Source organism: Anopheles gambiae, chromosome 3, assembly GCF_943734735.2.
Source record: "Anopheles gambiae chromosome 3, idAnoGambNW_F1_1, whole genome shotgun sequence".
Classification (NCBI taxonomy): Eukaryota; Metazoa; Arthropoda; class Insecta; order Diptera; family Culicidae; genus Anopheles; species Anopheles gambiae.
In genome coordinates, this window is record NC_064602.1 from 57,260,463 (window position 1) to 57,276,149 (window position 15,687).

Genomic DNA, 15,687 nt, shown 5'->3' on the forward strand with positions numbered 1-15,687 from the left:
TGGACATAGGCATAAAAAGGGAGAAAACCGCGCAAAATGGGATAATTGCGATAAAAACACCCAAGAGCGAAGATAACGGAGAATAGAGAAATAAACTAATTTTTTGGTGCACCTGTAGTGCCAACCTAATAAATTAATTTTGTTCAATTTTTCCGAGTTAGAACGGCAGTTTCTAACAATATATTTTAAACAAATTATGAACGTTTAGGAATAAAAATACATGTCATGGATAAAAATTAGTTCAACAAATCGCTAATTTACGGGAACAAATGTAAATTACAGTGAGTGGTAAACGATCTATTCCATTTTTTTACAAATACGGGATATCATCATGCATAATGTTAGGGAATAAAAAAGTATTAACGAATATCTCTACCGTTTTAAATTAATCTTAAAAGTTTTAGTTAATTTTTACACTACCATCATTACAGAACATCAGTACAAATAAATGGTTAGCAAAGGAGTTGACTTTGCCAGAATTTGTAAGATACGGCGTTTATTTTAATTATACCATATCAACTACATTAGCATTTTCTTTTATTAGAAATGTATAGATAGAAAAATGGTATGTTTTATATATGTACACAGGTGCTATGCAAACACACGGTCCTAAGCGAGCCGTCCAAGTCGCTAGTGTCGTATTAATCGGATGATCCGTCCGGTATGCAGATGACACCATCTACAAAGGACGAACATGATCACGTTAGATGGTTGGCAGGCGGAGAACAACAAGAAGCACCGAAACATTGAACATTGAACCCAACAAATAAGTCTAAGGTTCCTTGAAAAGAGCTACTTGACTCTACACTACATGCAACCCATCCGCCCAAGGTGTTGGATTTCCCCGTATACCCAAGCTAGGTTAATTGAGAGACATGTTATCGTTCTGTACGACGGGGATTACGTACGGATTACCTACGTATTGAGTAGGTGTACCCGACAGACAAAGAGAACGAAATTTTCAGGCGAGGGGTAGGTAGAAACACGCGGTGGGGGTCCGGCCCGAAGTCGGATCCAAAGTCCGTTGTTTTGGGCTCGAAATTAAAAATGGCGGATGGAGCGCTACCACGGAGAGAATGCGCTCTCTTGCTTGCCTTTAAAATACACGAGGGGCTCTCGCTGCAAAGAACGCTCGCTCGCGCTGTTTCATCGTATTTTCCTCATACCCCTTCCTTCCCGTTTCTTTCGGCTTGCGCTGCGCTGAACTGGTACCCACTCCCACTTGATTCCAGCGAATTGCGCTGCGCTGGACTGAAACCCCCTCCCGCTCGTTTCTTTCGTAGCGCGCTGTGCGTTTCCCTTCATTCGGACTTGGTGCACCCGAATCAAAACAAAAACTTGAACATCAAACTTGGTTTATATTTTATCACTTTTATTGCAAATAAAGGGGCATTTTCACACATACCTTCACACAATCTTGCTTCAAACCACACACATTATTTATATAAAAAAAATCGTCGTATTTAAAATAGTCGCCTAACTGCATGGATACCGTTGTTGATGTTCAATACAGCAAACAAATATTAAAATGAAGCAACGCAAATCACACATTTCGGATAAATGATAAAAAATAAGCGCAGCTTCATTTCAATGTGCACAACACTTCAACACTTAGCGAAACTTCGATCGCCCGGGACTTAGGCTAAAACGCGCGCGCCTTTCTCGGCAAACGCTTGAGCTGAACTAACGATTTCGTGTGGTGGCAAGAAAGCGAGCGAACAGAGGAACACTCGCTGCACTAGTGCGAGCGAGACACCGATACCCGCATGCCGCTGCGAGAAAACCAAACTGAGCGCGCAGGCTGAAAGTGAACGCACACATTCACACATGTGTCTTTGTGTGAGTGCAAAAACTGTGTAGAAACCAAAACACGCTCGCGCCTCCGCGTAATTCCGCGTATTTCCAACCGTCTCCCCATGCTTCTACATGCCCCTCGCCTGAAAGTCGCACACTTTTTCATTCTCATTGGTAGTAGGGTAGGCAGTGGGGCAGTGGATTTAGGGTGTTGGGGGCCCTAAGCGGTAAAAGGAGTTGAGGCCCCCTGTTGGTGAGGTGGTAATGTGGTAATGGTGGTAATGGTAATATTGCGTGGGAGGGGGGGGGGGTAATATTGCAATTGGCTTTGAATCAAACTCACCGTAATGGTTTGCTGGCGTGGGGGGGGGGGGGGGGGGGATTATTGAGATCGACATCTGCCTTAATCCGGTGTCGCCAAAATTGGAAATTAATAATATTAAATAAATATTTAATATTAAAAAAATAATAAATAAATAAATATACGATTGACAGCAATTTGCGAGGGCGCGCGAGGGCTCGCACGCCATACAAGTTCACCGCCCCAGAGCCCTCGCATTAAATAGCTTGCGAGCCTTGCTAGTTTTTTCACCCCTAGTTTTACTTACTTACTTAGTACACCCCTAGTTTTAGCAGTTAGAATTATAGCACCCCGAGAGCAGGTATAACAGTACGATTTGTAGCATACTAAACACCTGAATTGTGACATTTATTTTGCAAATATCCACAAAATTATAACTAGTGAGCTTTTCGATGAATACCACCGAAAAAAATATAATTTATGAGCAAAAATCAAAGATTATTTCATGGAATTACCATCCACGGGGCCCCTAAATAGACGGGGCCCCCCGCGCTCAGTCCGCGTACCGTTAAATCCACCACTGGGTGTAGGAGGTGGAGAGCCTATGATAGCCTTCTAGAGGCTTCGGATCCACCCCCGTATCAGCGAGGTATTGCTACAACACTGCCAACAGAACCCTGTGTTATATATCAATCAATAAAAACATATATTAAACATTTAAATAAATATGCATATAAAATGACGAACAGTTGTGGTTTATTTTTCTATTTCTATTTTCAGTACACTTTTGTTTTGCTGATTGTATTTCTATTGGAGATTATAGTAGGCAGCTTAGCCTATTTATATGAAACGCAAATTGAGACAGAGCTCCAACACACACTTAATGCTACTTTCATGGAACACTACGGTGTAAGTGAACAACAAACAAAGGCTATTGACAGTATGCAGCAAGAGGTACGTACGTAAAACTTGATGTATTTTTATCTGTTTCAGAAACATAAGTAAATTCAAAGGGCATTCGAGATCACGTTCTTATCGCGGGAGCTTGTTTATCAACTTCAGTCATATGTTTTATTTGCATCACAATAATTGTGCAGTATTCTCAGTTAATGCAATGTACAGTCTGTACTGGGGTTTTTGATATTTGAATTGATATTTTTTAACATGTTTGCGGCGGTAGTGAAAGTCCTCGTTGATACTTTCTAACTTACTTATACGGGGCTATTTCCGCTTAACGGTCTTGGCCTGCCCAGTGGCGGATTTAGGGTGTTGGGGGCCCTAAGCGTTAAAAGGAGCGGAGGCCCCCCGGTTTGTGTCGAGCGGGGGGGGGGGGGGGGGGGGGTGCATATTGTGGCATTAGGTTTGGAATCAAAAACCCTTTTATGGTTTGCTCGGGGGGGGGGGGGGGGTGGTTCAGAATCCCTGTACTGGGCCCCTATAGTTTATGAGTCCCTTCATGCATGGGGCCCTAACTACCACAGAAGCTCTTGCTGACACTACTGTACACACTGTTCTATATGCTGGAATTTCCTTACTCGGGGCCCCTACATTGACGGGGCCCCCCGCGGCCGCTCAGTCCGCGCACCGTTAAATCCGCCACTGGGCCTGCCTCAGGAGTGTACGAAATCGCTGACGGTCTCACGCCTTCGTCTGTCAATCCATTATCCCAGCTTTAACGGCAGACGCCTCCACGCCATCTTACCTCCACAATTTAGGTCTACCACGCTTCCTCTGTCCTTATGGCCTAAAAGGACTTTACGGGCTGGGTCGTCCGTTTCCATGCGTACAACATGGAGTCGACAAGCATAATACTCACGCAATTCTTCTCGCTAAACTCGATAAGCTAGGATTTCCCTGCTCTCTCGTACAGTGGCTTAAGTCTTACCTAGTTAATCGCACATACGTCTTCTGCTTTTAAAAGTCATACTGCTTTTAAAATTGCTCGGCTTGAGGCGATTCAACGTAAGCTCACGCGATATGCCCTACGCCTACGTCCCTGGCAGGCAGTGGCGGATCTAATGGTAGGCGGACTAGGCGGTTGCCTAGGGCCCCGCCGATTTAGAGCCGGTAGATCGCTAGTCTATAGTATAGCCGTATGTATTACATGTATGCCGTATGGACAGAGTACTAGCGACAAGGGACAAGCAAAAAAAGGCCCCCGACGGCATTTCAAGTTTACTGTTCCATTTCCCAACAGCAAGTTCAGTGCCAGTACCAAGCCCCCCCCCCCCTCCCCCGAACATAATTTACCATTTACAGGGGAACTCAACTCGTCTTACCGCCTAGGGCCCCCGATACCCTTAATACGCCACTGCTGGCAGGATCGCAATTATCTTCCTACGCATGCTGCGCGGTATCCTCTTCTAGGCCTTGAACCTCTTTCGGTTAGAAGACGTAATGCACAGTGCTCTTTCATCGCTGGTTTGCTAAATGGCTCTATCGACTCATCGCCTTTATTGCATCAAGTCGATATCTATGCACCACCCCGAACACTTAGGTCTAGAGAAACTCTACGGCTCGCTCAACCCCGTTCCAGTGCTGGTCGGTCTGACCCTATGTTCTGCATATCGGCTGTTTTCAACACTATTTCGGATTGCTTCGACTTCAACATCTTAACTCAGTGCTTCAAGGAACGTCTCCAGCTTTTCCGTGGCCACAGTAAATTTCGGTACAAATCTTGATTTTGCTATTTACTTTTTTTGTATACTGTTACTTATCTTAATTAGGTCATACGGCCGGTTGAAGATTAAACAATACATAATAATAATACGCTGGACAACAGAGAGGTCGGCGTACATCTCGTATCGCTTGTCATAATAACGGCTCCTCCATTGTCCTACCACTCATACGATTCCAAGGATCCTTCTGATCATCTTACTCTTGAACGCGGCAGGGAGGATTTCGTCATATTTGAACAGTGCTCATGTATCAGAAGCGTATGGGAGTACCGATACTTTATAGGCGCTATATAGTCCCAGCTTCGTCCGTCGCGATAGGTTCTTTGAGGTGAACTGCTATCTCAGGCTGTAGAATGAGCGTCCTTGTTCACAATTCATTCATGCTACTGTCGGAACTGACCTTAGAACCGATATAGCTGAATTCTGGGATGATTTCTAAAGCACGTTCACTTATCTGTACGTCACGCCTTCGTAGGTTCTGATTATTTATTGGTAGGGCTGCTGAGGTTGCCACTGTCAGTTTGGTGTTTGCCTCGTTTATCTGCAATCCGAGATTCTCTGCCACCCGCTCAACCCTTAGTAGGCTTCTGCTACATAGGAGAGTCGCAGATCAATGATGTCTATAATATCAGCGTATGTCAGGATCTGGGTTGACTTATATAAGATGGTTCCCGAAGTCTCCACCATCCAGTCCCGGATGGTTCTCTCGAACGCCAATTTGAATAGGAGACAGACAAGCTCGTCCCCCTGGCGTATTTTTACACATTTTATTTTGCAATAAATCCACAAAAATTGAAAAAGTGATTTTTTTAATTTATGAATAAAAAATAAAGATTATTTAAAATATTAAAATAAAATAGATAATAAGATTTTGAACAGATGACTCGCAACCCTCGCAATGTTTAACAGGTTAAGTCTATCTTATATGTGCTGCTTAAATAATGATTACAACTACTCCCCATTTTACCTCGTATTTTCTACGTGGTACACATTAATTGAGTTGCGTGCAAAGATGCGGGTTGCCAACCAGCCATTCTACGGCCTGAAAAATCAGTTCACCTCAAAGAACCTGTCACGACGGACGAAGCTGGGACTATATAGCCCCTATATAGTTCCGATACTCACATACGTCTCTCAGACCTCCAACACTGTCCAAATCTGACGAATTCCTTTTAAACGCGTTCGAGAGGAAATTGCGCAAAAGATTATTTGGCCCCGTATGTGTGGAAAGACAATGTGGGACAAAATGTATGCCTACCTTAATGTCGTGCAGCGAATTAAGCTCGCAAGGCACCTGTTGGCTAGCCATGTTGTACGCATGGAAACGAACGACCCAGCCCGTAAAGTCTTTTTAGGCCGTTCACAAGGGCAGAGGAGGCGTGGTAGGTCCAAATTAAGATGACTGGATGGCGTGAAGGTGCGAGACCGTGAGCGGTTTCGGACACTCCTGAGGCAGACCATACAGCGGTTGTAGCTCCGGATAACTAACTAACTAACTTATTAGTAGATGTCAATAAATAATGTTATGTTTCTATTCTTTATTATTACTATTTTGCCTTTCTTGTTTCCTCTAATATGTGACTGATTCTACATCGATGCATCTGGACGACATAAACCGTCGGGATTTTGCTGCAAATACTCTCGAATCAAAAAGTTTTCCTGCTGTGGCGCTGTACGATTTGAAGACTGGCGACATAGTGTATGGCTGCGGTCACGACGCAAAAATCTGATAAAACCAACTGAAGGCCGCTTGGTACCAGATTCGTGCTGTATAACCGTGGTTTCCAACTGTGGTTTACGTGATGGTCCCAGTAATATACACTATACGGTGCGGCAAATATTTTCATTTTAACTAAATACTGAACAAAAGCGTTTTGCGTCCTCCTGTTAGTCTAATCGTGCATTTACCTTACGAAATATCTCTTTGATAGGGTTGCATATACGGGATGATGGATGACCTTAAATATCACCTGATAATTCTCGGTGCCATCGGGCTTGGATTGAGCGCAATACAAGTGTTTGGTATGGTGTTATCCTGTTGCTTGTATGTGAAACTTAAAGATGTGCTAGACTGACAAAAGCCACCGGATCCAAGAATTGAACTTATGGATCCTCTCCCAGACACCATCAGCCTTATTTATGGATATTAGGACCCACACGTGTAATGAACTAATCATACCATGTATCATATTATCTGTTGAATGTGTCACATAGTAAATGCAAATTTTAAAGTGGTTTACATTATTAGATGTAAATATTATTCTAAATTGCAACATTATTTCTCTTTTGCAGACAATGAAAAACATATATATTTTTTTAAAGCAGCTGTTATTTGAAATAAAGTTAATTTGATTCCATATGTAGTATTATATTATGCATTCAATCTGTAAACTGTATTTAACACTAGGTTTACGGGCGTCTCTTATATACCTATCTCTACGGACATCCGTCGTTTTGACGAGTGGATAAAAATACGTATTTAGATTGGTTAACACTAGGTTTACGGAACCCGTCAATTTGACGGAATTTAAACTTTGAAGTGAAATACAAAAAATCACTTTTGTTTAATGATTTTTACTTTTCGTAAATTTATTATAACATATAACATAACAATGAGTTTGTAGCATAAGTTTTATTTTCATAACTTTCATAGATTTTCAGATACAAATGTGATATACCTATCTCTACGGAACCCGTTTAATTGACGGATAGCTTGATAACATTTACAGGGTGGCCACTCAACCGGGAACACCGGGAAAACCGGGAATTAGCCGGGAATTTTATTTTTCCGGGAAAAACCGGGAAATTCTCCAAAAAAGGGAAATTATCACAAACTTTTGCTCTCACTGTTTACCATCGTACGAAGTGCATTTTCAATTAATGTTGAAATATGTTTTGTATATTGTTCCCAATTTACCACAGATCAGCAACATCACACCAATGTGTAAGGACAACATTTTCCGTTTCTTACATATAGTACTATATAATACCATATGTGCAATATATGTACTATACTTCTCATTCGCACTGGTGCAATACTTACGTTCACCGATATTGGTTCTTGCACATTTCGGGTGTGATGTGCTTATTCGTTCTACCTTGCATTCGTCTTTTATTCAACTCTCGTGAAGTTGCGGTCTTGTCGAATTTAACGGTGGATTAGTGCGCGATCCCAATTTTTGAACATAATTGATAATTTTTGTCCCCTTTAGCAATTTTAAGGTTACCCAATCACACATCACCTATACATTGGCATTTTGCATTTTGGTTTCGGGCCTCTACCTTCATTCCTCCCGGGTGACTGGGTTCCCACACTGGCACTGATGGTTTAGGTGGCGTCGCTTCTGCAGTCCGATCGTTGCTCCGTTGTTTTATTATCACATAAAGTACACTACCCGTAAAACATATTCAAGAAAGTGTCCCAAAATTAAGAAACAAACTGAAATCTCCTGTATCTTTTTGGGAAGTGCATCATCAACGTCGTGCGAGTAACAGCATAATGCATGGCTGCTGTTTTACAGGAAATCCGTTCTTCGCAGATTTGTATGCTTTCACCAGTGGCTGGTTGGTTCATGACTTCAGGTTACCCTTTTTTAAGGTTGTGTGATGACATCTGTTAATCAAAAATTGATAGCAGACGAAAAATATCTTTGCCACGAGGTAAAGTCTTTACACGTCAGTGTCTTGATGCTAAACCACTAAAAAGCAATATTTTTAAAGACTTTTTTGTTGTGTTTTCATTAGTTGTTTGCTCATATAAAACTTCCGAAAATATAAAAAATGCATATTTAAATAGCTTAAGATCCATAGTAGCCAAATTGGATCCATAAACGCGAGCGCACGATTGAAAATTTGTTTCTACAAATTTGATAGAAATCATGCCAAAAATGGTTCTCAAATGTGTTGTCACACCTTTAGATTGGATATTATCTCTTCTTCTTCTTCTTCTTCTTTTTGACTCAACGACCGTTGTCGGTCATGGGCTTGGCTTTCAGTGACTTATTGATCCCCCCATAGCAGGATAGTCAGTCCTACGTATGTCGGCACGGTCCGTTTGGGCATGTTATTAAGTTGTACGAGTTGACGACTGTACTACGAGACCGGCTAAATTGGCTAGATTGGATATTACAGGTGTCCCCCGAGATACGACTGTATTTGGGACCGAAAAAATGTCCTAAAGTAAGGCGTAAGTTGAAATAGTCGTAAGTCGTATATCTGTGAATATAAAGTTTATAACCGAAATTGAAGAGTCGGAATCTATGTAATCGTATATTTAATTTAAAATAATGTACGATAATGTATTAATTTCCCTCCAACAGCCGTTTACACGACACAGATATTCAAGATCGGGGTGTTGTGGAATCTAAATAGGAATATGTTTGAGGAAATATGTTTGTAACGGTTATCTGCACAGAAATTCAAAAAAATATATCAATTTCGTCTCAATGACATCTTTCAACTGTCAAAATCGAAATAGTCGTATCTGCAAATCGTCGTAACTCGAGGGGGTCGTAACTCGGGGGACGCCTGTATATTGTTGAATAATTCACTAATAACTTTTATCCAGTTTTTATGACAAGTTTCCATCTTTCCCGTAATGCCCGTGTTTACTTACCATCCTCTAGATAACGATTTTTGAAAACGTATTATATAATAATTTGGAATCGAAGTACGATAAAACCGGCACACGAAGCATAGTGAACCGGGAAAACTCCAAAAAATCCGGAAAATACCGGGAAATACCGGGAATTTAAAATCCTGATTTGAGTGGCCACCCTGCATTTAGATTATTTAAATAAGCTGTAACATTTTTCATTAAAAGTAAACTTAGGAATGAAAGAAAGCTACAAACCACTTGTTTTTATTAAAAAACCGGGAGTTTAAAAATCTTGATAAATGACTTAAATAAAGTGGCCTCAAACGGAAGTGCTGATCAACTTACTCCTCGTGTTTTTCGAAGCTCCCGCGGACATCGGTCAAAATGTGGCATCGAAAAGATATCGAGTCGGTTCGGTTAAACAATAACGACTATTACAATAAATTAGCATTGCGCAGAATTTTTTTCATGGATACCAAAACATGTTAAACGTTTCATTATTTTAATAAAATAGGGTTTTCATGATTTAAACTACTCGGAATACGCATTTTTATCCACCCGTCAAATTGACGGGTGTCCGTAGAGATAAGTATATAAAAGACGCCCGTAAACCTAGTGTAAACACGAGGAATAAGTTGATCAGCAATTCCGTTTGAGGCCACTGTATTTAAATCATTTATCAAGATGTTTTGTATGTTGAAAAATGTTACAACTTAACTAAGGTAATCAACCCACCCACATTGTCACTGAAAGCCAAGGCCTTGACCGACAACGGTTGTTGTGCCAAAGATGAAGAAGAAGTACTTTATCTTTTGTTTTTAAAATTATACCATGCACTAGTATTGCATTGGAACATACGGCCTATGCTGAGAGTCTTAATTTATGAAGGTTAATGAAGATAAACCTGTTGCGGATTAGTTCTGTATGACCCAGGATGCTGAACTTTAAAGCCATATCGCTATATAACCTCGCAAGAGAAGAATAGAAAAAATATTGTAAAGCAACAATACGAATTCTATAACAAACAGTAGTTGCGCCAAAGAAGAAGAATAAGTTTCATATATACCAATTAAAAGTGAGCTGGATGAGGATAAACCATATGAAAAGAAATATACATTTATAAATATTATACGATGTTGTCCGTAACTTGTTGTTTCTTAATGTTGCTCACCGTTAAAAGAAATTTGAAAGCAGAGATTCGGCAAATATTTAAATACAATTAGATTTGAATTTGAGTGGATTCGGACACTCTTGTTGCAGGCCCAGGCCGCAAAGCGGTTGTAGCGCCGGAGAAGTAAGTAAGATTTGAAGTAAATCATAGTCATCAATTTCAGTTAAATATAAAAATCAATTGCAAAACTGAAAACAAAAACAATTAAAAAAAACAACAACAGTCTACGGATGCGGAATTATCCGTATTAAAAAAAGGAAAGTATCCATTTTTGTTTCTTTATTTTTATAGAGACTTTGAGACAATTAGCCTCATTCGTCTCTTTCAATCGGTTGATTAATTCTATATTTAAAGTCTAATATTCTTCTTTGCAAGCCTTTGTAGCTTGCAAAATACCTTATACCGGATAATCTCGGTTTACTTAAAGCTATCTGTGGACTTTATTGTCTGTTACCAATGTGGTTTTGGTTAGAGTTGTTTGTAAAGATTAGTGATACGAAGGACCCCGTCTAAGAAGAAGATACGAAGGAATTTTAAAAGTTTACGCTGGCAATCGCTGTCTGGTGAGAGGATAGTGTCGGTGCTGTGGTCCAATTTGCAGGTGATGCGTTCCGCAGAATATCCATGGCATTCGGTTAAGATGTGACGGACGATTATGTTGACGCAACAGAAACTGCATAGTGGAAGACTGTATTTTTGTAATAAAAAGGTGTGGGTGAGCCGGGTGAGTCCTATCCGAAGTCGTGATAGGATTCTCTGGTCTTGGTGTGATGGATGGTCTTTCCATGGTGGTGTTGTGGTCTTGATGGTTCTCAGGAAAGAGCGGTCGCTGCTAACCCAATAACCATCCAGCTATTGGCGATGGTGGTTTTGTATTCATTTTAAATTTTATTAGAGCTAGTTAATTTGGCCCGGTTACAGGGTTATGCAAGATAGTTTCTGGGGTATATAATAACCTAAGAACGCAAATTCAATGTGGTTTTAATTCCAAGTGATCAAAAGAAAATGATTTGTAATTCAAACAGCTCCGGGGACAAATCCCGATGTTGAACCTAAAATTTTATAGAGCATATTCTGGTGCTGGAACTGATTCCATTCCCGTATAGGTTTTAGGATTAGTCATGAAATCCTGGAACTGATCCTTACCCTTTACTGGTCTTGTAACTGATCCTGATACCATACAGGTCGTGAAGTTAATCCCATTCACATACCGGATCTGAAATATATCTAGACCCTATAGAGTAAACGTTCCTGTAGTGGTGGTAGTACCAAAAGTGATGATATGGGTCTAAACTGCGCTCTAAAATGCGCTTGTGAAATGTTCTCTGGTCTTTTAAAAAGGCTATAAAAGTTTTAAAATTGGGCCATTCCATTATAGTGACAGAAACACCTCAATATTTTGTGAAATGTGTTAACATTTTCCAAAATCCGTAGGATTTCATAATATACTAACATTTTTGTTAACGTTTTAAATGAAAACATAACAACGCAATTATTATTGATTTAACATGGCTTTTATGAAATGTTATTGATTTATTGCCTTTTGACAATTTTTTCGCATTATAATGTGTTTTTTTACCATAGTGCCATTACAGGTACGCAAAACAGGGATGTTCCAAAGTGGCCGTAATTGTAAAATTATTTTTAAAAAATATTTAAGATTTTTTTCTGGGATATTGTTAACATTTTGTATTTTTTTTACGAAAATAAGCAACAGAAATGAGTTTCCTGTATGTAATTTACCAAAAAAGGCCAAAATTCGCATATCCAACTGAGTGAAAAATCGACTTGGAATCAAACACACTGTTCCTGGCTTGGATAAACGGCAGTCTTAATACAGTTTTTTAGTCAATATTTTTATCCCTCATATTTATACATTTTTACGGTCAAATTATGTAAGAAATCAATATTATGGATGTGATTCTTACTATTTATAAGAAAACAGCTACAAAACTAAGTTCCATGTATATTAAACACAGTTTTTGTTACAGATATTTTTGTTTACCAACAGTATAGTAACACAATACAACGACTTTAGGAACCTTACCATCATCATATACAGGCGGTCCCCGAGATACACGGTACCTCTTATACGCGGATTCGGAGATACGCGGTTTTCTAAATTTGACAATTCTTTGAGCAAATTGTACTGATTTGACACATCAATTTTAAATTGCCAAATAATTTCCGTTTTGATCGAATGTTAAAAACTATTTCAAATGGTTTAAAACTGTTATATTCAGTAAGAATCATATCAACTAATTCATAAAGTAACTATAACCTCCCCCTACTTGCAAAATTACACGAACATTACTGATATTTTAGCTGGAAACCACGAGATTCGACTTACGCGGAAATTCGAGATACGCGGTATTTTGTTGCCGTTTTCGGTCCCCATTAACCGTGTATCTCGGGGACCGCCTGTAGTAGGTACAACGAAGTCTTTGTACAAATATGCTTTTTGTCGTAAATTTGTGGTATTTTATGGTAAAAATGGGTATGATAGCGGGGATAAAACATATTCCAATTGCTATGTGTTAAAATATTCATAAATGTACCTTCCTGACACTTTAAATCTATTCGAGCACATCTGTACCCCTGCAAATTGCACAACTATTGATACATTTAGCCTACCGGTACTGAAATTGTATTTATATATACCGGTATAACGGCTCCAAAAAGCGTACCGGCCTTGGAATTGATCCCGAACCCACACACAGAACTTATACTGAGCCCATAATGGTCCTGGAACTGATCCTGACCTAATGCAGATCTCGCGGTACTATCGTCAACTCGGACATCTTAACAACATGACCATCTCATAAACCGTCGCCCTAAGTAAAGATTGACTATCCGGTAAGGATCGACTAAACTATCAAAAGCCTGTACAGTCTGTTCCCGAGTTACGCGGTTTCTGCGTTCCCGGCGAATCCGCGTAACTCGAATATCCGCGTAAGTCGAATTTCACATTTTTTGAATAAAATACTATTCATTAATCAGAGTTTTTGATTTTATTTAGTACTTTTATACACTTTATCATTTATTTGATATGATTTGTGCGAAAAATTCTAATATTTCTGGCTTTTAACCGGTTTCAACTTGTTAGCAAAAATGCAATTCATACCGAACTTGAAGCAAATTGTACTGATTTGACATTTGATCTGTCAAATTTAGAAAACCGCGTATCTCCGAATCCGCGTAAGTCGAGAACCGTGTAACTCGGGAACAGACTGTATAGGCATTGTTCGGATCGTCTCTATAGTGTGAGTGTTAATCGCGGTAGTTAATTCTGCTCAATTTTATTTCCGATGTTCTCTTCTGGAAGTTCTCCTACGTTATGTGTTTATTCTAATAACTATAGAACCGGTATGAACAAACCGGTTCTAACGCTAACGGTTTACCACTAACGTTCACCGTTCCCCGATCAACAAATTCAATATGATCTAAAACCGAACATAGCGGCCACCTAAATTTACTTAATTTACTATAGAGTTTTCTTTTCTGGTTGATTATTAAACCCTTCAAACGGCAACAGACAAATTTTCGACACCGGACGCTTGAAAATGCCTTCACATGCTTTCAACGTCACGATGCGAACTATCCCATCTGGTCCTGGATGTGTCTCTACTATGCGTCCTAAGGGCCACGATAAAGGCATAGAGTCGTCTTCCTTTAACAATATCATTTGTCCTACTTTAATCGGAGTAATCTTCCTATCACGCTGTTGAACGTTATGTAACTCGGATAAATATTCCTTCTTCCATCTTCTCCAATGACGCTGTACTATTTGCTGAAGTACCTGATATTTGTGTAGTCTATTTTCTGCTTTTAGGGTAATATCGTCCTCTGGGAGGGCATTTAACGCTGTTCCGATCAAAAAATGGCCTGAGGTTAATACATCTAGTTCCTCAGGATCTTCGGACATAGGCGTTAATGGTCTACTATTTAATTGTGCTTCCACTTGCGATAGAACCGTAACCATTTCACAAAAGGTTAATTTATGCGTGCCTATTACTTTCGTAAGCCCTCTCTTGGTTGCTTTTACAGCCGCCTCCCAAAGGCCACCAAAGTTCGGTGCCCTAGGCGGAATAAACTCCCATTCTATACCTTGTCTTGTAGCTGCTACCTGGATATCGTTCAAACTTTTCTTGCATTGAAACATATCATAGAGTTCCCTTAAACAGTTACTGGCACCCTTGAAGTTCAATCTGTTATCCGAAAATACTTTCGCAGGAATGCCCCGACGTGCGATGAATCTCCGAAACGCTGACAAGAAGGCTTGTGTCGACAAATCTTCTACAAGCTCAATGTGTACGGCCTTTACACTGAAGCACACGAACACGGCGATGTCAAACAGTCTTGCAACCATAGAATATGCCAAACGCCTTGTTAACGGAGCAGGTGTCGAATGAGTATTTACAGTTATGTGCAGATTGTCAGAAGCAGGTAACCAAGAGATGCCTAATGCATTGATGTTTTCTTCGAGAGTAAATGATATTTCGCTGTCAGTGGCCCGTGTTTCTGGGGGGACAGCTTTCATTATCGATGTCTTATTTGAGCACCACTTTTTCAATTCAAAGCCTCCCTTCCTTAATATTTGAATTAATTCCATTTGCAATTGTAAAGCTTCGTTTTCGCTATTCGCCCCGCCAATAAAATCATCCACATAGAAATTTTCTCGCAGAGCCTTTTGAGCAAGGGGGTATGTTTCGCCTTCATCAACAGCAAGCTGTAATAACACTCGGGTGGTTAAAAACGATGATGGTTTGAGTCCAAACGTAACTCTCTGTAGTTCGTATGTGTCAATTGGGTTTTCTTCGGACGATCGCCAAAGGATGCGCTGAAGAGGGGTCTGATCCGCATGTACCTTTACCTGCAGATACATTTTCTCTATATCTGCTACCAATGCTACACGATGCATCCGAAAACGCAGCAACAGATCAAATAGGGGATCTTGAACAACCGGTCCTACAAGTAGAGCATCATTTAAAGAGACACCCGATGAAGTTTTAGCAGAACCATCAAATACTGGCCGGATTTTTGTGCTTGTGCTGGATGCTTTTAAAACCGGGTGATGTGGAAGGTAACAGATTGGCTGATGTGTGACCTTTCTTTCTTCTGATATCTTGTTCAGATATCCTCTAGT